Here is a 23,540-nt window from a genome sequence, read left to right on the forward strand (position 1 = left end):
AAATTGCCTAGGCAAAGTAGAATGTTTAGAGGAAGGGCTTTCTAGTCAGAATACCATAATAGGATATACTTACCTTATCTACGTAATTTTAGAATGTCAAGAAACAAAAGTGATACGTCATCTCCATAACATGGAGCATACTTTTGGGAGATACGAGAAATTATCTTGAGGCAAGTGTATCTTCTAACTGTTCTTTGAATTATTAAACAACAGAAAAAAGAATGTCACGTGTGATGATAAATATAGGTGAGCAAGAGGAATTAATGTGAATATTTTCCATGGAAATGAAATTGTATTTTCTACATACTTATATCAGAGAGGCACATTTGTTTTATAACTCCCATACTACCTCTTTTTCATTTACTTATAAAAACATACAATCAAAAAATGTTCCTCTAGAGTAGAGGAACATACATATTTATACATACTAACATACATATTTACATATTAACATACACATTTATATGCCTCTACAAATACTATTGAAGTCCTTAATAGAGTAAAGATTTTTAATAAATATTTAGCTTGAATGTAATCAAATATATTTCTTGTTCCTAACTGGAGAAGGAAAAACAAGCATTTTTGTCAGGTGGCATTACTCAAAATTCAGGCAGAATTTTAAGATGGCCTCTCAAAGTCAATCTCAAGATTGATACCTTCTGGTGGATATGCCCTTCATAATCTCAGGCATGGCGATTTTGATGGGTCATAGTCCCATACTTAGGATACATTATATGTCACAATGGACTTTTAAAAAGGGAGATTATCCAATCAGGCTTGACCTAATCTCATAAGCCCTTTAAACCTGGATTTTGAGGTCAGAGACAGGAAGTCAGTAATTCTTAGCACAAGAGATTTAACAATGTCTGAAAATTTCTGCTGCTGGCTTTAAAGGTAAAAGGCACAACCCCTCAGTCCTTAGAGAAAGTGAATCTAGGGACTGAATTCTACCAACAATCTGAAGGAGCTTGGAAGAGGATTGTAGCTCCAGGTGAGACATTATCTGTGACACCGTGATTTCTACCATGTGAGACCCTAAGCAGGGAAGCCTGGTACACTGTATTCATGGTCTGATTTCTTTCATACAGACTGTGAGTTAATACACTGGTATTGTTTTAAGCTGCTAAGTTTGTGGTAATTTGTTGCCACAGCAATAGAAAACTAATGCATTCAGAGAAAATTTAACATTACCAAAAGAAGAAAAAAAACTAAAGTCATTGTTTTCTGTTACCTCACTCTAAAAAATCATATATTTTTTAGACTCTAAGGTTAGTTAAATAACATGAGGCTTATTTCCTACAAAATGCCCTACCAATACTTGCAGGCCACAAGGCAAAATGTCTGGCTTTCTAAAAGATAACATCAGCTACTCTTAAAAAGTTGAGTCAATATTAATTTAAGAGGTCTTTTGCACAAATGCTAGTATTGATAAATTGATTTTCTTCTTCTCATTTAGTTTACAGAATATATAGTATACATCAGTTTAAATTATGTATATGAACATTTATGTTTCCAATGGTTATTAATCATCCACAAGATGAATGTAAATGACAATTTCACAATGCATGTTTTAAATCTGCAGAACAAAGAGATAAAATCAAATATAATCTAGGTGGTAAAAGGTTTCTGCACTGATCATACTGCTAAATCTTTATATGCTTCTGAGCAGAATGTGTTTTTTTCCCAGAGAAACTATTGATCTGCGTACTACTTTCTTCCAATAAATGACTTCACATTAAACTCAACTAACTCAGTTAAAGATTTTATCACCCTGAAAATTTATCATCTTCGTTTAAATGACTGGAATTTGTATTCTCACATTTCCCCCAGAGTTCAATTAAAATTAGGTCCCCAAATAAAGTATATATTTTATATCTACCTAGAGTAAACTCAACTCTGATATACTTAATGTTGTTTTATAATCCTTATGTTCCAAATAATATCTCATTGCCATCATAACTTCATATAATTTCTTTATAATTATTTGTAATACAATATTTGCTATGTTTAAAATATGTTGAAAATTTAAAAAGTATTTTATGATTGATTTCAGCTGCTTTACCCACATTTTACATCAGAGGTTTTATTCCTTCTGTTAAAGTGATGAAGTTTTTGCCTCAAGGAATTTACATGCTAGTGAAAGAATATGACAATTAACACATGAACTAACAATTTCAGATTGTCAGGAATGCTATACAAAGGGATAAAAAAGAAAGAAGGATAAGCAAAGAGTATGAGTGGAATATTTTAGATTGGATGGACGGGGGCGTGTAGCTATGTGAGGAGAGAACAAAGTCATGAGAAAGAGTCAAGTAAAGATGGAAAAGAAAAGGCATATGTTACAACAAATATAATGGTCCTTGTCAGAGACAAACTTGGTACATTTGACAAATAGAAGAAAAAAAAAACAACAGAAAGACTGGGACATAATAAGAAAGGAGAAGAATGTTTTGAGGGGAAGTCACAGATGAAGGAATGAAAGAAATCATGCCGGCCTTTAAAAAATAGACCTGCCTGTAAAGGCAAATTACATATAAATAAAGGATTTGACTTATTTTGACTTTATAATGTTCAAATTGTACTGCTTTACAGAGAAACGTGCTAGGGAAAAGAGAAGAAAGGGTATTGTTTATGGCTACTGATTTACTCCAAGGAATGCAGTACATGTAGTTCAATAATAAAAAATTAGGGTTTTGTGATTTATCAGAGCAACAGTATAAGTGATGAGACATGGTTGAATTTAGGAGATACATTTTGAAAACAGAGTTGCAGATGAAGTTTAAGCTGATGGCTTAAGGGTAGATGGTCAGTCTAAAATAAATCAAAGGTAACTAACTTAATTTGGATTTTCCCTAAAAGCAGACCCTGAGAAGAATATTAGAATTTCAGATTTTTAATGAATTAATCTCATAAAAGACACATGAAGGAGTGAAGACAGTGAGACACAGAAGGAAGACAAGGCAATATAAAGATATGCTAATCTTGGAAACTGATTCTTTTGAGATCTCTAGGGGAATGTTTAGAATGCTTTTTTACATATCTCGTACAGTCATATAAAAGACAACACTGGGCACTTTACTTGACAGCTTTTCTTCCTCGTTTATGAGCAATGGAACTTTCGGACATTTAATTCTCCTCTACACACACACTTCTAAGCTGTGCTTATTGTGGTCAAGTTGCTACCAAAAGCAATCCGATAATTTTGATATTTGGGACATCAATATTGGGTAAATAGCAGGGGAGGATGAGATGTGAAAGACACAACCTGGCCAACATGGTGAAACCCCGTCTCTACTAAAAATACAAAAATTAGCCTGGCATGGTGGCATGCACTTGTAACCTTAGCTACTCAGGAGGCTGAGGCAGGAAAATCGCTTGAACCCAGGAGGTGAAGGAGGTTGCAGTGAGCCAAGATCATGCCATTGCACTCCAGCCTGGGCAACAGAGTGAGACTCTGTCAAAACAAACAAACAAACAAAAAACATCAAGTAGGCATTCATTAAATATTAGTTGTACAACACAATGCTTAAAACCACTGACTGGTTAGCTATGCTAAAAGCTGATGGAACATCAAAATGTGAGAAAGTAAAAGTAAGAAGCATGGCCAACTTGCTTGAGTATTTTTTCTATAGTATAGAACAAAACAGAGCAGTAGCTAGAAAGCAAGGGTTGAATTTTTCATCAAGAATGTTACAGCATTCAGTATATCTTCAGAAATGTTAAGAAGAGAGACAGGAAACCAGTAATGTAGTACAGGAGTTAATTATAGGAGAAGACATTCAGTAGGTAAGAGATAGAATACTGTTACCAATTGATGTCCCATACTTCTAATAAAACTAGAATGAAGGCAAAATTTGTAAGTAAGATTCAGAACTTGTAGGTAAGCTAAGCTAGTAAAATTTGAGATGGGGGAATAAGATTGTAATGTTACTGGGTTTATTTTCTTAGTGAAATTAAAAGCATGGTCACATGTTACATTATGAGAGAAAAAGGAGAATTATTTGAAGTAACAACGGGTAAGAATTAATGACAGTCAACACCCCACCGAGCCAGGAAGATCAAAGAAAACCAAAGAAGACAAATATCAAAATATCTATGTACAGTCATTTGATATTTAAACTGCAGAAAACCAGTGACACAGAGAAAATCTTGATAGAAATCAGAGGAATAAAATAAATATAAATATACCTTACCTACTGAGTAATAATAATACTTAGAGTAGACTTCTTATAGGAAAGCATGAAAGCAAAGTAAGAGTAAGCAAAACATCTAAAGTGTTGACAAAAACAAAGAAAACATCCAAACCATCAAACTAGAAGTGTATTTCCAATGAAATTATTCTTCTATAAAGAAAAATAGAGTTTTTCAGACATACATGCACATGCACATACACACACATACACACACACACACACTCACAACTGAAGGAAATCATCAGCAGTAGAACTTCTCTGCAAAGATGTTGATAAGAAGTTCTTTAGGGAGAAGAAAAATGACACAGGCCAGAAACTCAAATATATCAAACAAAAAAGCAGCAGAGAAAGAAGGTAAATGAAGAAAAATAAATAAAGATGACAATTTTCTAATTCTTAATTTATCTAAAAGATAACGCTGTTAGTAAGGTAATAATAGTAACAATGTATTGAATGATTAAAGCATACAAATAAATGACATAAATGTGACAATAATATCTTCAACGATGAAAGGGAAGAACTGGAAATTCATTGATATAAATTACCTTCATTATCCATGAAGTAGTATAATGTTAATTTATGATAAAATAAGATTTGTCAAACATGTATATTGGAAATTCTAGAAGAAGTATTACATAATTTTTAAAATGAGTAAGATTAATATGCTAAGGGATGAGATAAAATGGAGTCATAAAAAAGTTACAACCAAAAAAGATAAAAACTGAAGGAAAAGAAAAAAGAATAAATATGACTAATAGAAATCAGTTACAAACATATTATATACTAAATATTTTCATCTAAAAATCTACATAAAATTATAGCTCAGAGTTAGTCTTAATGTTAAGACCAAATTAATGCATGTAAATTAATAGATAATCTGTTAGGTGGTTGGCAGATCCCAGGATTTAATACAGAATATGTCCAAACAATCTAACTGTAGTAGAGATGTACGAAACAATTTCACTGAAAGTGTAGGAGAAAAAGTTGCCTAGCTAAATAACTAAAAGGAAAAGAAACTGTGCATAAGAATTGTATGTAAGCACTGGACTCTTCTCAATAAATCACTTCATGTGGAATTGGGTTAACAATTCTGAAATGCTTATACAAGTATACTGGAAAGGAGCAATTTGGTAAATGAATGGCGGAGGATGGGAATTAGATAGCTGACTGTTGGAGGAAACAGCTCCAGATAAGCAAAAGGAAGATGCTAGAATGATCCATGTAATAATATTAGAGTCATCGGTATGAACTAATGCTTAGCTTAAAATTGATATAGATGATTATGTATAAATTTATACATATGCGTGTATACATAGATTAGTATACATACATACATTTCCTATTCTATCAGCTGAGACTAGCAGTAACAAACCCCCAGAAGCAAGAAGTACACCTAACACTAAAACCTTCATTTCTATTTGTTTATTTGTTTATTTATTTATTTATTTATTTATTGCAGTAGGATCTCTCTCACCCTTGCTGGAGTGCAGTGGCATGACCATAGCCCTCTGCAGCTTCAACCTCCTGGGCTCAAGGGATCCTTCCACCTCAGCCTCTCAAATAGCTAGGAATACATGTGTGTGCCACCATGCTTGGCTATTTTTTTTTTAATTTTTTGTAGTTATGAGGTCTCCCTATGTTGGCCAAGGCAGTCTCAAACTCCTGGCCTCAAGCAATCCTCGCACCTTGGCTTCCAAGAAGTGCTAGGATTACAAGCCTGAGCCAGTATGCGTACCCTAAAATCATCATGTCTGATGTCATTCTCCAACAAAAGGAGATAGGATTCATCGAAGAAACTGCTGATTCTAGGACTAGGAAAGAAAAGATACAAGACGAGCTGGTGCATTTCAGAGTGCCATATGTAAAGCATGCTCAAAACACACCACACACACACACACACACACAAATTGATTTTGATAGGTCAAAGGTACACAGGAGCCAACCGAAAGAGCTCCTGTTGTCTACATCTGAAAAAAGTTGAAGAACAAAATAAAATTGTATTAAAATATAACCCATAATATAAAATATATATCCATCAGTTGACACTGATATAAATAAATAATTCAATAAATAAATGAATGGAAGAGAAGAAACGAATTTCCCATGTGGAAGAATCTCAAATAATTTAGGCAGCTCTCAAGAAAGTGGAACATAACTCTAATTATTAGGTGTGAGCTACACATAAAGACGTCCTTCTAGGTGATTGTGGTAAAAAAACTAAAAAAAATACCTTCACAATGCAGAAACCTGACAAAAGTACCTCAGCCAGGAGATCAAGGTAAATATCAACAGTGATACGTCAGGTTGATAGTTTGGACCACTGATATGATATTCGGGAAAATGGCATTTTACATCTATGCCTTTCCTCCCCAAATCCCATAACCCAAGTCAAATTACGAGAAAAACACCAGACAAATCCTACTGAATAATATTCTACAAAATGCCTGACAAGTTATTCCCAAAATTGTGAAGGTCATCGAAAACAAGAAAAGTCCAAGAAATCGTCAAAATTAAGGTAGGCAAATGTGACATGACAACTAAATACAATGCAATATCCTGAATGGGCTTATGCATGAAACATAAAAAGAAAATATTAATAAAGCATGGCATTTACATAATGATAACAATAATAATATAAAAATCAATATCATTTCAGTAATTGCAGTGAGTGTACCACGCTTACATAAGAGTTTAATAATAGGGAGAACTTGCAGCAGGGTATGTGGAAATTGGAAACTCTGTATTATGATATCCTCACAGTTTTCTGCAAATCTAAAATTGTTCTAAAATAGTTTATTAAAAGTAAAAGAGAATAAATAGTGATGAAGTGTGTGATAGAATTTATTTAGATGGTCTTTGGAGAAAGATGATAACCAAATTCAATGTCTCATCCTAGGGTTGGTGGCTTTTTAGGCACTTTGCAGTGGTGACACAGCAATGAATTAAGTCGCAGTAGCAGGTAGAGAGGTCATCTGTTGGCCTCTTTTAAAACCCACAAAATGGACATGGTGGCAAGTGCCTGTAATCCCAACTACTAGGGAAGCTGACGCATGAGAATCTGTTGAATCTGGGAGGCAGAGGTAGCATTCAGCCAAGATTGCCCACTGCACGCCAGCCTGGGTGATGGAGTGAGACTTTGTGTTTTCTTCCTCTTTTTTAAAAAAACACACAAAACTATGTGTCACTTAAGAGCCTAATATGTGTGGGTACCTCATACTATGCAGAAGAGAAATAGTTATATTCTCTTTATTTTTTGGTTTATATTTTTATTTTCATAGTTAAAATATAGTACATGTACAATGATCAGCTGTAACAGAAAACAGACACTAGAAACATTAAGCTCAAGTAATATAGTACCCATACTATGCCCTCCCCATGACACACATACTAATCAGAACATCATTATTTATATTCATTCAGATACATTTCAGAGATGATTTTCTGCATAAGTCTTCGCTTTTTTACAGCTTTTATCATACAAATTACATTTGTATATTTGGTTGTTTTCCTTCTGCTCTGAATAGTCCTTTTTTAGGTACAGTTGATAGAAACAATGTTGTCTGACAGAATGAAAAATTTAATGCTTAGCTTGAAATAAAAGGGAGCATTTAGTGTTGTGGATATGGAAAACAGAATTGGTGTGTATGGCATATTTTTGAGATAATTTATGACTCAAGAAGTTTTCTTTCTTTTTTTGTTTCATTTTTTATTGTCCCAAGTTTTATTAAGGAGAATTCACAATTTTATTTTCTGATATAACATCTTCAAGTATCCCATTAGCAGAGTGATTTTATTTTCATTTAATGTAGAGGAAAAGAATTAGTTCTTCTGGCATTTGTCACAAGGAACCTTTCTATTTCGATTTCTATTAGTAAATTCTGATTTTGCCTCAAGACTTGACAAAATCCAGAATTTGTACTGAGTTTATTCACATGCAGGGAAGGGAATTGGAAAGTAAATTTGATCTGCTGAGACTTAGATAGGCTTATTATCTTTAACACGTTATGTAGTCAAATATTGACTAAGTAAAACTTTCAGAGGAGAAAAAGAACTTGTATTCTTAAGTTTCATTGCCAAAGTACTTCTAAGTTACTATGCATTTTAAAATAAAATACTGGAAAATATATTACTGTTAATGAGAGATAAAGAAGTAAAATATGTTAATGGGTGTTTTGATACCTAAGTAGAACACACAATAAATACCTTACAATATTTAAATTGCACATATCTGAAAATCAACTTTAAATATTCAAATAAAACTTTAAATATGTCAATAAAATGTCCTACTTACTGTGTAATATCAATGAAAATGCTAAACATGAGAGTTTGAGGTTGAAGCATGCTCCAGACAAATTAAGATTTAAAAACATAAAACTGGCCAGAGGGCAGGAAACACCAATAATAAGAAACTAATTGAAGTATAAATAAAGAAAGTGTAGTTGCACATTTTTCATAAATAAGGCACAGTTTAAGATGTTGGAGGCGCTATCCACTTTTGAAAGAACAAGAGAGAAATCAAAAGTCACATAATCCAAGGGAACTAGAAAATATCAGAAAGATGAAGTCAAAGACCCAAAATATTATGACAGAATTAGAACCTGGAGTTATCGCAGGAAATGATCCCATGATTTGTACACATAGTGAATTTGGAATGCCAACAGGGCTGGTATGGAATGCGTGGATAAAATAGAAGAAGGTAAGGTTAGAGATGGTATAGCTGTGAGTCAATAATGAGATCCTTTATAAAATTCTTTGTGTTTTATTTTGAGAAACAAACTTTATCAACTGAAGTACAGCATTGATATGTAATTTCCTTTGTCTTTTGTCTTATGCTTGCCGGTCAAACATCATTTTGCAAAGTTACTTGGTATATTAGTCTGTTTTCACACTGCTATAAAGATACTACCAAAGACCGCGTAATTTATAAACAATGGATGTTTAATTGACTTACAGTTCTGCATGGCTGGGAAAGCATCAGGAAACCTACAATCATGGCAGAAGGGGAAACAGGCACATATTACATGGCTGCAGGCAAGAGAGAGGGAAGAGTGAAGGAAAAACTTCAAAAAACTTATAAAATCATCAAATCTCGTGAGAACTCAGTCACTATCATAAGAACTGCATGGGGGAAACTGCCTCCAGATCCAATCACCTCTCTCCCTCAACACATGGGGATTATAGGTCCCCCCTCAAAACGTGGGGATTAGAATTTGAGATGAGATTTGGGTGGGGACACAGAGCCAAACCATATCACTTGGGTGACTTTACACCATTTTTCTACACTCCTTTAATTAGGTTATATTATACACTTCTAATAGTTAGATTCTCTTGTTATAGTCTACCTTCTATGCCAGGATCCTCTGACACCTATTTTGACTTTTATTTTTTAATTGCACACACTAATGTTCACACTTTGTGCTGAAAATTTCTATGGATGCTGAAAATGCATAGAGTTATATATTTACCACTCCAGTAACATAAAAAATTAGTTCTTCCATTCTAATAAAACCCCCTTCTCAAAATTCGCACCTTCACAAATCCCTGGCAATCACTGATCTATTTTACATTATCTATAGCTTGCCTTTCACATAATGCCATATAAATGAAATCATACAGTGTGCAGCATTTCTCTGATTTCTTCCACTTTGCACAATTAATCTAAGATGCATTCATATTCCTCCATGAATAAATAGCTAACTTTTTATTATTGAATATTATTCCATTGTATATTTGTACCATAGTTTATACATTCACTCCAGGTTTGGCTTCTAAAAATGTTTACATACCTACTTTTGTGTAGGCAGAATTTGTTCAGTATGTTGGATAAATATATAGGAACAGGAATACCAAGTATTGTGGTAGGATTATTTCTGAATATATAAGAAATTGACAAACTCTCTTTCAAAGTGGCTCTACCAGTTTTGCATTCCCACCATCAATAAATGTGGATTTCTCTTATTCTGCATCGACTCCAGCAATGAACATCATCGTGTGATTTTCTACAGCCATTCCAATAAGTGGATAGAGATATTAAATTGTGATTTTAACTTGCATTCCTCTAATGATAAATGATGACATGGCCATCTTTCCTATGTTTATATGTCATCTGTATAATTTTGGTGAGTGGTTTGTTCATACTTCCTGCCTAATTTTGATTGGGGTTTTCATTCTCTTATTGTTAAGTTTTAGGGGTTTTACTAAATCTTCTAGATAAAAATTGTTTATTAGACATAAGAATTGTAAATATTTTCTCCAATATGTATAACTTTTATTTTTTCTTGCCTTATTTGCACTAGCTAGGACTTCCAGTACAATGTTGAAAAAGGGTAATGCCACAGGATATCTTTGCCTTCTTCTTAATATTTGTGGGTGTACTGGTCAGTATTTTGTGTCAATTTGGCAAGATATCATCCCCAGATATTCCACCAAATACTAATCTGGGTGTTATTTGAAGTTATTGTGTAAGTATGATTAACAGCTACAATCTGCTGACTTTAAGTAACACAGAATATCCTTGATAATCTGGGTGGACCTTATCCAATCAGTTGAAAAACCTTCAGAGCAGAACTGAGGTTATGTGAAGGAAGAAAATATTCTGCCTGTAAAGTATACCGTCAGCTCCTGCCATAGTTTCCAGCCTGCCCTTCCTGAGAGCCTGTTCTTCCTGGCAGCCTGCCCTATAGGATTACAAACATGCCTCGTCAGTCCCCACAATAGTATAAGCCGATGTGTATAACACTATCTATCTGTCTGGCTATCTGTCTATTTATCTATGCAATATCCTAATAGTTATTTTTTTTCTGGTGGAATCCTGATTAATACAAAGGTATGGAATCTTCACTAAATATTATTGTGACAACAAGCTTTAAATTTATGCCATGCCATTTATTAAGCTATTTATGAAACATTTTAAGCTAGGTTTGACTTCAGGATTATTCGTAATTTATTTGTATTTTTAATAATTTTATAATTGATTAAATCCCATTATAAGCATGTTGGACTTTACAGTCTCAGTCTACTTTGTAGCCATGTATGAGATATCAAGTTCTAAATAAACATATTTTAATAGAAGTGCTAAATCATTAATGACTACATACCTTCCACCAAGAGGCCAGCCACCACATGGAAACAAAGAACGTTAATCTTTATCTATGGTCAGAGCTAGTCTTCACTGCAAAGTTGACTACTGCTTACAGAAGCCTTAACACAAGAGAATGGTTTCCTTTATAGAAGGTTCCAAACAAGCCAGCAAACAAATAAAGCAGAAAAAATTTGAATAAAAAAATAACTGTAATAAATTTTGACATATGATTTAAATCTCTGGCAAAGAATTTGTATTTTTAATTGAAACGGTACTGCTTTGCAAAATGTATTAACATCTGTTATGTACAGGGTATTCCTAGGTTATCTGAATATTTTCACTGAAAGCAAGCATAATTTACAGTTTCTTCATTGTTTATTTTTTAAATTAATGATTATATATAATTGAATTAATATATGTATATACCTTCTTTATAATTGTTATCAAAATATTGGTATCAAGTGTTTTGATATGGCAGACTTATAAAACTACTATTAAAATTGTTTTTAAAAAATTGTAAATGGAAATATAAATGCCAAAAATACCAATTTTTTGAAAAAGTGAAGAGTCTTTACTCAAATAGGCAACAAGTTTAGAGGTTCTATATCATCCATTTTATATCTATATTTTACTTGTGACTTTACTGGAATTTTTGTCCTTGTTATAATTTTGTCCTGAAATAATTTTGATTCACATATGCATAGATGTTCTCATATACCCTAAGTATTATACATATAAATTGCATATTATTGACCCAGAAATTAAATGAGGTCTCAGTCTCAAATATTTCAGAAGTACTAAGGTATGTCAGTTCTCTGGGGGAAAAAGGCTCATACTTAAATATCCATTTAAAAATTTTCAGAAGTGTTTCCTTCTCATTCTACAGTACAAAACACGAAAACCATAATTTTCATCTCTTGAAATAAACATTTTTAAGAAGATAGCATTTCAGGTTTGGACAATATGTTATATCTTGCATGTCATTTTGCATAAGAAATACTGGTTCCATAGCTTCAATTACATTAAAGGTAAAGCTATGGAACCAGTACATCTTATGCAAAATGACATGCAAGATATAACATATTGTCCAAACCTGAAATACTATCTTTTTTAAATTAAATGATGCATGAGATTACATAGATTACAAAATGTATTCATCTCCACTTTAATATTGTTTATTTAGAGTTCCTTTACTAAACCTTACGTTTAAATCTTCTCACAATTTGGGCATATTTTTGTATCTTCCCAAATTAACTATCAACTAGTTATTGCACACACAAAACATATTCCTTGAGAATTTGTCCATGTATTTTTTTCTGCTTTATACATCCAGCTTCTCAAATATACCCACTCCTATTCCAACTCATACTCAAATTCTCTCCATACTACCAGACAGAAATCAAATAAAATCAAGTTGCATAAAGCATACTCCTGAGTAAAGGGAGAGCTCATTAAGTTCTTTTATCAAAACCAGTACTTTACAATTTTGTACTACACTTATGATGCACTTCCAACTTTTTATTATAACCATTCATATAAAAAATTCTTATAATACACTGTACAATTTTTAGGGCAGTTTCTCAAATTGCATGCTGTATTCTACTGCATGGGAATAGTGACACAAAATGAGTAAGAATTAAAGTACATTAGATATTGAGGCAAGATCGTTTGTGTAGTTAATGATAAAAATGACTATATCAAGCAGCTCTTGTATACTTTGAAATGTATCGCCCAGGTAATTAAAAACATATTAGATTTATTTATCTTTGCTGCTAATAATATTTATTCCAATATTTTGCCACCTTTAGAAACCCTTCAATTACTCAGAACTATATTGTTATTTGCAGCCATGAATAAGAAGTTTCTCAGAAGATACATTTTTCATTTTCATCACAATTTTTAGGTGAAATAAACTCCCCTCTGCCCCATAAAACACCCTCTATAGAACAAAAAATGAAATAATACAATAACTTTTTATGATGCAAATTAGGTTTAGTTGAAATAAAATTGATACTTTGCTGTGGAACTCCTAGATATGTTTGAGCAAACAATTGTTTACACCAGTTTATAATGATACAGTAAAAGGGGTTATTTCTACTACAATTAAATAAACCGTTCTTGGGTCTATCCTTCTCACAAACAAAAGTCTTTTTCTCGTATTACTTTTTCTCTGGAATGTTTCTATTTTTTTGATAAACATCAACCAAAACATCACTGCACACAGTATTCTAGTAGACTGGACACATGGGTTTGTGAGAGTAATATGCAAGTTGTTTTGTTCATAATGCTCCTCGTAACAAATCCCACCATTTTGTTGCCCATTTTGGCTACAGCAGCTCATTGGAATGTGGTCCTTCAGAAGAGTCTGCCAAATCTACCTCTATTTCATCTTCTAGGTTTGTTACACATGGCTCAATGCCTATTATAATCTAAGTACAGCATACTTTTGACTACTGATTATAACAATGTTCCCTCTCTAAAAATTCCTTAAATATATTTCAATAATACTATAGTGGGTCTAGGTATTACGAGTATTTTTCTAAAATCAAATAAATGATATAACAGTAAATCACTCCCTGTGATCTAAGTGCTTTTTGGGTTTGGGTTAAATTTATTTTCATTGGGATTTGGTTTAAGACCATAAGGTCTACTTTTTAGAGGAAATACAGGATCACCAGTAGCTATCAAAGACACAGATTTTCTCTTCAGGCCTCTGGCTATATCCCACATTAGTCAATGTCAAGCAAAAAACTATGGCAAGATATGTTTTAAACAGGAATTGAGTGCTTTATTGCTGAACAAGTATGTGATTGAGTTTTTAAATACAATATATACCAATATTGTTCTTACTGTCTACAATCTAAAATGACCTAAAAATGTCTTTATAGTCCATCAATTACACCATTATTTATCTTTTCATTTATACATAAAAAATATTTTTTTCTGATATGTGCTCTGAAATGAGCTATGGGCAAGGAATACAATTCCAAATAAGTAATTTTATTTGCCCTCTTGAATTTAAAGGTCTAATGGGAGAGATAGCACCATGAGTAAATAATTGCTAAAAGGTAATAAATGTTATCTTAGAAGTTTGTACAAGAATTACAGAAGGTTAGCAAAGGGATCCACTAACTTCCATAACACAGGTCAAACAGAGAGTATGAGACAAGAAAAACAGTGTAGAACCTATTTTACATATGAGATATAGTGGGGTTTAGAAAAATAAGTTATGGATTCTTAAATATTTTAAATATAGGGAAAGTTATGTTTGTATTTGCATTTATGTAAGTGTATGTGGGCACATGAACATATACGTGTGTGTATGGTGTATTTTTGTTATTTGAACCACTTACAAGCAAAATTTCAATACATATGAGATTATTGTTCTGTCAGTCTAATCCATGTACATTTCCCATTTTAGGTTTAGTAGCATCCTGTTAAACTTTCACTTAAAAAATCAGTATATTACGAATGTTGCTTAAACTTCTGGGGAACTCATCGAGACATTTTCTTAAAGTTGCAATCTAAGTCTACCTTGTGTTGATATAACAGAATACCATGACTGGGTAACTTATAAAGAAAAAAATATTCATTAGGAAGTCCAAGGTCTTGGAGCTATCTAATAAAGTCCTTGTTGCTCTGTCGTCCCATGGCAGAAAGTGAAATCGCAAAAAAGTCCATCTGAGAGCAAGAGGGTAGAGGAGGGTGAGCTCACTTTTATTGGAAATTTATTTCTGCAAAAATGTCATTAATCCATTCACGAAGGTGGATCCCTCATGGCTTAATCACTTCTTAATACCGCCACAATGGAGATTACATTTCCACATGGCTTTTGGAGGGGGCATTCAAGCCACAGCATATTCTTAAAAAGTACATTGATTCTAATCATTTATGGGATCAAAAACTGTATATGTTGTGATCCATTTTCTTAAAAGAGTAAACACAATGAAAAATTACATGTGATAAGAAGATAATGGCTTAATATGTTATTTCAACTTCCCAGTATTATTTTAATTCTAACAGTGCCTAAATGCTTTAAAGGAAGAAATAATTTGCAAATTCAATAATGTGCTCCATTTTGGCCTATATATACTCTCCAGTCAGACTTTACAGTCAGCCATTTTTAAATCCTTTTTTGTCTAGAACAAATAATAGCCCCATGGGGGAAGTAGTGAGATGGAGAAGAAAGAGTGCTTATCTTGGTTTAAATCCTGGCTCTGCTTCTTACTAGATATATGCTATTGATCAATTTGGTTAAACATCAAATTATCTAGAACCCTTCTTTCTCTTTGGATATGGTATATGTTTAAAACATGAGAATTTAAGGAAGAAAAAAACGAGTTTCATAATGTCACCAGTAGTCTTTTCCTCTACACTTTTTTTCCGCATTCTAATTTTTTAAGTATTTCCTGATCATTAGCTTTCTTCAAGCTAAACCTGTATTATGACATGCTTTGCGGACTACCTTTCTACCTCTCCTTCACTCTCATTATCTGATAGCTTTCTTTTTAAGTCTTTCCTGTATGTCTTCCGGCCTCACATGTATCTTTCCACAGTAATGTTTATTTTACTAATAGATAACACAAGGCAGATAAAGGTAACTGGATTTTGGATGTAAGCTGTTTTTAACTGGGGTGAGACGATATCTCATTATTGTTTTGATTTTCATTTATCTGATGATCAATAATGTCAAACACCTTTTTATATGCCTGTTTGCTATTGTATGTCTTCAAGCAATGCCTATTCAAATATTTTGCCCATTTTTTGATCAGATTAATAGGCTTTTTCCTACGGAGTTGTTCGAGCTCCTTATGTATTCTGGTTATTAATCCCTTGACAGATGGGTAGCTTCCAAATATTTTCTCCCATTCTGTGGGTTGTCTTTTCACCTCGTTGATTGTATCTTTTGCTGTGCTGAAGCTTTTTAACTGGATGTGATTCCAGTTGTCCATTATTGTTTTGGTTGCCTGTGCTTGTGGGGTATTGTTCAAGAATTGTTTGCCCAGATCAAAGTTATGGAGATTTTCCAAAAAAAGTTTTCTTTTAGTAGTTTCATAGTTTGAGGTCTTAGATTTAAGTCTTTAATCCAGTTTTATTTTTGTATATGGTCTCATTTATTCTTCTGCATATGGATATACAGTTTTTTCAGCACCTTTTATTAAAGACTCTGTCTTTTCCCCAATGTAAGTATTTGGCACTTTTCTCAAAAATTGTTTCACTATAGGTGTGTGGATTTGTTTCTACGTCCTCTCTTCCGGTCTACTGGTCTGTTTTTATGCCCGTAACTTGCTGTCTGTGGTTACTATAGCACTGTAGTGTAATTTGAAGTCAAGAAATGTGATTCCTGAGTTTTGTTCCTTTTGTTTAAGATAGCTTTGGCTATTCTGGGTCTTTTGTGGTTACATATAAATTTTTGGATAGTTTTTTCTATTTCTCTGAAAAATGTTTCTGCTGTTTTGAAAGGGACTGTATTGAATCTGTAGATGTTTTGGGGGGTAGTATGAACATTTTAACATTTTAGTGATTCTTCCAATCCACGGTGTCTGCTTCAATTTCTTTTGTGATGTCCTCTTCAATTTATTTTATCAGTGTTTTACAGTTTTCATTTTACAGAAATTTCACTTTTTTGGTTAATTCCTAGGCATGTACCCTTGCTGTTCTGGTTTTTGAAGATGCACCATTAAATTTTTCATTTGAAGTTTTTCCTCTTTTTTGATGTAGAAACTTATAGCTATAAAATTCCCTCTTAGTACTGCTTTTGCTGTATCCCATAGGTTTTGGTATGTTGTGTTTTCATCATCAATTGTTTAAATAACTTTTTCAATTTTCTTCTTAATTTCTTGACTTACCCACTGGTCATTCAAGAGCATATGGTTTAGTTTCTGTGTGCTTGTAAACTTTCCAAAATTCTTCTTGTTATGAATTTCTAGTTTTATTTCATTGGGGTCAGAAAAGATGATTGATATTTTTCATTTTTTTGCATGTTTTCAGACTTGTTTTGTGACCTAACATATGGTCTATCATTGAGAATGATCCAAGTGCTGATGAAAAGAATGTGTATTCTGCAGCTGTTGGATAAAATGTCCTGTAAATATCTATTTGACCCATTTGGTTTATACTATAGATAAAGTCTGATATTTCTATATTGATTTTCTTTCTGGAAGATCTGTCCAATGCTAAAAGTGGGGTTTGAAGTCTTCAGTTATTATTGTATTGGGGCTTATCTCTTTAGCTCTAATGATTTTTAAAATACATCTGGGTGCTCCAGTGTTAGGTGCACATGTATTTAAAATTGTTATATCCTCTAGTAGAATTGGCCCCTTTATCATTTTATAGTGACCTTGTTTGTCTCTTCTTACAGTTTTTGTCTTGAAGCTTATTTTGTCAGATATAAGTATCATGACTTGTGCTCTGTTTTTGTTTCCATTGATGTGGAAAATCTTTTCCTAACCCTTTTTTACCAGTCCATATGTGTCTTCATAGGTGAAGTGTGTTTCCTGTAGGAAACAGATCAATGAGTCTTGTTTTTTCATTCATTCATGTAGTATATGTCTTTTAACTGGAGAATTTAGTCCATTTACATTCAATTACTACAGATAAGTAAGATCTTACTCTTCCCACTTTGTTATTTGTTTTCTGGTTCTTTTATGATCTTATGTTGCTTGTTTCTTTTCTTCCTGTCTTCCTCTAATGATGGTGATTTTCCCTGTTAATATGATTTAGTTTCTTGCTTTCTATATTTTATGTATCCATTGCATGTTTTTGGTTTGAGGTTACCATGAAGGTTATTATGATCTTATAACCCATTATATTAACCTGATAACAACTTAACTATTTGCATAAACAACAAACCAAACAAGCAAAAAGGAAACTAATAATAACTCTATGCTTTAATTTCAACCCCCTGCTTTTTAACTTTTTCTTGTTTCTATTTATATCTTATTGTGCTATGTCTTAAAAAGTTGCAGTTATTATTTTATTTTTGACTGGTTCATCATTTAGTCTTTTTACTTAGGATAAGAGTCGTTTACACACCATAGTTACAATGTTATAATATTCTGGGTTTTTCTGTGTATAACTATTACCAGTTAATTTTGTACCTTCAGGTGATTATTTAGTGCTCATTAACGTCTTTTTCTTTTTGACTGAAGTATTCTCTTTAGCATTTCTTGTAGGGAGACCTGACATTGGTTAAAAAAAAAAAAAAAAATCTCTCAGCTTTTGTTTGTCTTGAAAAGTCTTTTAATTATCCTTCTAGTGTGAAGAGTATTTTCACCAGATATCCTATTCTAGAGTAATAGTTATTTTTCTTCCACACTTTAATTGTGCCATACCCCTCTCTCCTAGCCTGTAAGATTCCATCTTAGAAGTCTGCTGATGTATTAGAGCATCATTGTCTGTTCTTTGTTTCTTTTCTCTTTCTACTTTTAGGATCCTTTCTTTATCTTTGACCATCGGGAGTTTGATTATTAAATGCTTTGTGGCCGACTTCTTTGGGTTAAATCTGCTTGGTGTTCTATAACCTTCTTGTACTTGGATATTTATATCTTTCTCTAGGTTTGAGAACTTCTCTGTTATTATCCCTTTGAATAAACTTTCTACCCTTATCTCTTTCTCTACCTCCTTTTTAAGGCCAGTAACTCTTAGATTTGCTCTTCTGATGCTATTTTCTAGATCCTGTAGGTGTGCTTTATTGTTTTTTACTTTTTGTTCTTTGTCTCCTCTGACTGTGTATTTTCAAATAGTCTGTTTTCAAGCTCACTAATTATTTCAATTCCACTATTAAAAGACTCTGATGCAATATTCAGGATACCTATTAAATTTTTTGGCTTCAGAATTTCTGCTTGATTCTGTTTAATTTTTCTAATCTCTTTGCTACATTTGTCTGATAGAATTCTAAATTCTTTCTTGGTGTTCTCCTGAATTTCTTGAAGTTTCCTGAACACAGTCATTTTAAATTCTCTGTCTGAAATGTTGCATATCTCTGTTTCTCCGGGATTGGTTCCTGTGCCTTATTTAGTTCATTTGGTGATATCATGTTTTCTTGGATGGTGGTTGATGCTAGTAGATGTTCTGTGGTGTCTGGGCATTGAAGCGTTAGGTATTTATATTAGTCTTTACTCTCTGAGCTTATTTATAGTCATTCTTCTTTAGCAGAGTTTCCAGATATTTGAAAGGACTTACATGTTGTTATCTAAGCTCTATCTGCTTTAAGGGGCACCCCAAGCCCAGTAAAACTGTGGTTCTTGTAGACTCATAGAAGGACCACCTTGATGGTCTTAGACATGATCTGGGAGAATTATCTGGATTACCAGGCAGAGACTGTGGTTCTTTCCTGTTTCTTTCTCCCAGACATACAGAGTCTCTCACTCTGTTCTTAGCCACCTAAAACTGCAGGTGGAGTGACATAAGCACCCTCAGGGCCACTCTTGATAATACTTTGCTGGGTCAGACCTGAAGCCAGCACAATTCTGTGTCTTGCCCAAGGCCCACTGTAACGCCTCCCTGACTATTGCTTATGTTCACTCAAGGCCCTGTGGCTCTGCAATCAGAGAGCAAAGCCAGCCGGACCTGGGCCTTCCCTTCTGAGCAGTGTGGTCCCTAGACCCTGGGTGGGCCCAGGGATGCTGTCCGATAGTCAGGGACTAGGGCTAAAAACCTTAGAAGTCTACCTGACGTTCTATTGTAGGCCAGCTGAGCTGGCACTGAAATCACAAGACGCTGACCTTCCTAATCTTCCCTTCCCTTTTCTTTTTTTTTTTTTTTATGTATCTGATATATTTTATTTTTATTATACTTTAAGTTTTAGAGTACATGTGCACAATGTGCAGGTTAGTTACATGTGCCATGTTGGTGTGCTGCACCCGTTAACTCATCATTTAACATTAGTTATATCTCCTAATGCTATCCCTCCCCCTCCCTCCATCCCACAACAGGCCCCGGTGTGTGATGTTCCCCTGTCTGTGTCCATGTGTTTTCATTGTTCAATTCCCACCTATGAGTGGGAACATGTGGTGTTTGGTTTTTTGTTTTTTGTCCTTGCGACAGTTTGCTGAGAATGATGGTTTCCAGCTTCATTCATGTCCCTACAAAGGACATGAACTCATCATTTTTTATGGCTGCACAGTATTCCATGGTGTATTTGCCAAATTTTCTTGATCCAGTCTATCATTGTTGGACATTTGGGTTGGTTCCAAGTCTTTGCTATTGTGAATAGTGCCGCAATAAATATACATGTGCATGTGTCTTTATAGCAGCATGATTTGTAATCCTTTGGGTATATACCCAGTAATGGGATGGCTGGGTCAAATGGTATTTCTAGTTCTAGATCATTGAGGAATTGCCACACTGACTTCCACAATGGTTGAACTAGTTTACAGTCCCACCAACAGTGTAAAAGTGTTCCTATTTCTCCACATCCTCTCCAGTACCTGTTGTTTCCTGACTTTTAAATGATCGCTATTCTAACTGGTGTGAGATGGTATCTCATTATGGTTTTGATTTGCATTTCTCTGATGGCCAGTGATGATGAGCATTTTTTCATGTGTCTATTGGCTACATAAATGTCTTCTTTTGAGAAGTGTCTGTTCATATCCTTTGCTCACTTTTTGATGGGGTTGTTTGTTTTTTTCTTGTAAATTTGTTGGAGTTCATTGTAGATTCTGGATATTAGCCCTTTGTCAGATGAGCAGACTGCAAAAATTTTCTCCCATTCTGTAGGTTGCCTGTTCACTCTGATGGTAGTTTCTTTTGCTGTGCAGAAGCTCTTTAGTTTAATTAGATCCCATTTGTCAATTTTGGCTTTTGTTGCCATTGCTTTTGGTGTTTTAGACATGGAGTCCTTGCCCATGCCTATGTCCTGAATGGTATTGCCTAGGTTTTCTTCTAGGGTTTTTATGGTTTTAGGTCTAACATTTAAGTCTTTAATCCATCTTGAATTATTTTTTGTATAAGGTGTAAGGAAGGGATCCAGTTTCAGCTTTCTACATATGGCTAGACAGTTTTCCCAGCACCATTTCACTTTGCAGCCACCACCACCCCAGTACAGAGAGTACTGCCAGATTACTACAGACGTTTCCTTAATGCCCAAGGTCCTTAAGTCAGCTGGTCATTGAACGTTGCCTGACCAGGGACTCACCCTGGGCAGTGGACTCCCTTCTAGCTCAGAACAGGTCCAGAACTGCCATTCAAGAGTCAAGTCCTAGAATTGGGGACCCCAAAAGCCCACTTGGTTCTCTATCTCCCTGTGGCTATGCTGATACCTAAGGTGCAAGACTAAGTCCCCTTTAATTTTCCCTCTGTTTCTCTCAAGCAAAAGGAGTTTTGCCCCATAGTTACCACAGCTGGTAATGTACTGAGTCTCATCTGAAGCCAGCATGTCTCAGAAGCTTATGCAAGGTTCTCAATGTAGCACTTGAGTATTACTGCTGGTTACTCAGGGCCCAAGGGCTCTTCAGCTAGCAGGTGATGAATGCTGCCAGGACTGAGTCCTTTCCTTCAAGACAATAGGTGACTTTCTGGCCCAGGGTGTGTCTAGAAATGTTGTCTGGGACCTAGGGCCTGAAGTGTGGGCCTCAAAGTTCTGACATGTTCCCTATTCTGCTGTGGTTGAGCTAGTATCGAAGATGCTAGACAAGGTCCTCCCCACTCTTCCCTCTCCTGTCCTCAAGCAGAAGGAAGGGTCTCTTTTGGAGCCTTAATCTATGTAAACTGGAGTTAGGGAAGGAGTGGTGCCAGCACTACCTTGGCTTCCCCAGCTCGTGTTTCAGTATGTCATGCACCCCCTCAGTCCACTGTTTCTGGGCCTAGTTCAGCTCAAGGACTGACTTAAGAGTTGCAGTCTTTATGGACTAGACTGGTTTTCAAGTTTACTTGGAGACACAGAGTGCTGTAACTATTGGTGGTGGGGTCTGCAGGCACTCAAGTCTGGAATACTGCAACTAGGGATTCCCCTCTGGCTAGGGCTGGATTCAGTGCTCCCCCAGTGGGCAGGTGTTAGCTGAGTTTGGTCTGGTTTTCCCTTCTGCTGTAACAGGACAGGATCTGCTCTAACAGGACAGGACAAGATTGAGTTCAATGCCTCACAATTGCTGTGTTATCTTTCTCCTAGTATCCAGGAAAACTCTCCACACCACACCACTGCTGCTACCAAGGGTGAGGGAGGGGCGGCCTCAGAGATTTAGGACTGCTTTTTCCACCTCTTCAGTTCCTCTTTCAGTGATATGCAGTTCAAACCAGGTACTATGAGTGCTCACCTGATTTTTGGTTCTTATGAAGGTGGTTTTATTTATTTTTATTTTTTTCTGTGTAGATACTTGTTAACTTGATGTTCTTGTGAGGGGCATGATAGATGGAGCTTTCTATTATCCCATCTTGCTCCACCTCTATCTCTACATCATTTTTTATAAGAGACTTGCTTATCCATGGATTTTGGTATCCACAGGGGTTCTAGAACCAATCCCCAGTATACAGGGGTGACTGTATACAAATCATAGGAAATGACAAAGCCAATCAAAGATGATTCCTCTCCACTGAGAGAGGTGTGCTTGGTACTTTTTTCAAACATATTATGCTAGTTGTTATTACCACATGTGCACAATCCTAATGACAAATACTTTAATATCATGGTTATCATAATAGCATTTTACTAAAAGCATGTGCATTATTAACTTGTACACAGATATACTTCCATTTTCATTCTTTCTAAGCTTTGGTGGTAAGTGAATCAGTTATTTTGAAAAAGAAAATGTGTATGTCCATGTTTTGTTTCTTGTTTTGTTTTGTTTTGTTGCATGAACAGATCACCAAAGTAGACAACACGGGTTTGAACTTCAAGGGTCCAATTATGCATGAATTTTTTTCTAACCAAAGAGGGATTGAAAATATACTGTTCATGGGATGCAAACCCCACATAGGCAGAGGGGCAAATTTTCATTTAAGTGGCTCCATAGGGCCACCTGTGGGACTTGAGTGTGCGTGGAATTTAGTCTACACAGAGGTTCTGGAGTCAATTCCATGAGCATACTAAGGGATAGCTGTATTTAAAAGACTGAACTTCATAACTGGATTAAAAACACTATCCAAAACACAGAAGCATTATATAAAAACAAATAGAAAAGAAAGGATCTTTTTTTTTAAGAGTAATTACAGTTTCTCCGATTTCACAAAACCTTAGTATAGAGGATTGTAAGTACATTTAGAAAAATTGTCCTGATTTTACTTCCAGAAGTTTTTTCTTTCTCATTTACAAATGAAGAAGCTAGCGA

The sequence above is a fragment of the Pongo abelii genome, chromosome 6, assembly GCF_028885655.2.
Source record: "Pongo abelii isolate AG06213 chromosome 6, NHGRI_mPonAbe1-v2.0_pri, whole genome shotgun sequence".
In the NCBI taxonomy this organism is placed as follows: Eukaryota; Metazoa; Chordata; class Mammalia; order Primates; family Hominidae; genus Pongo; species Pongo abelii.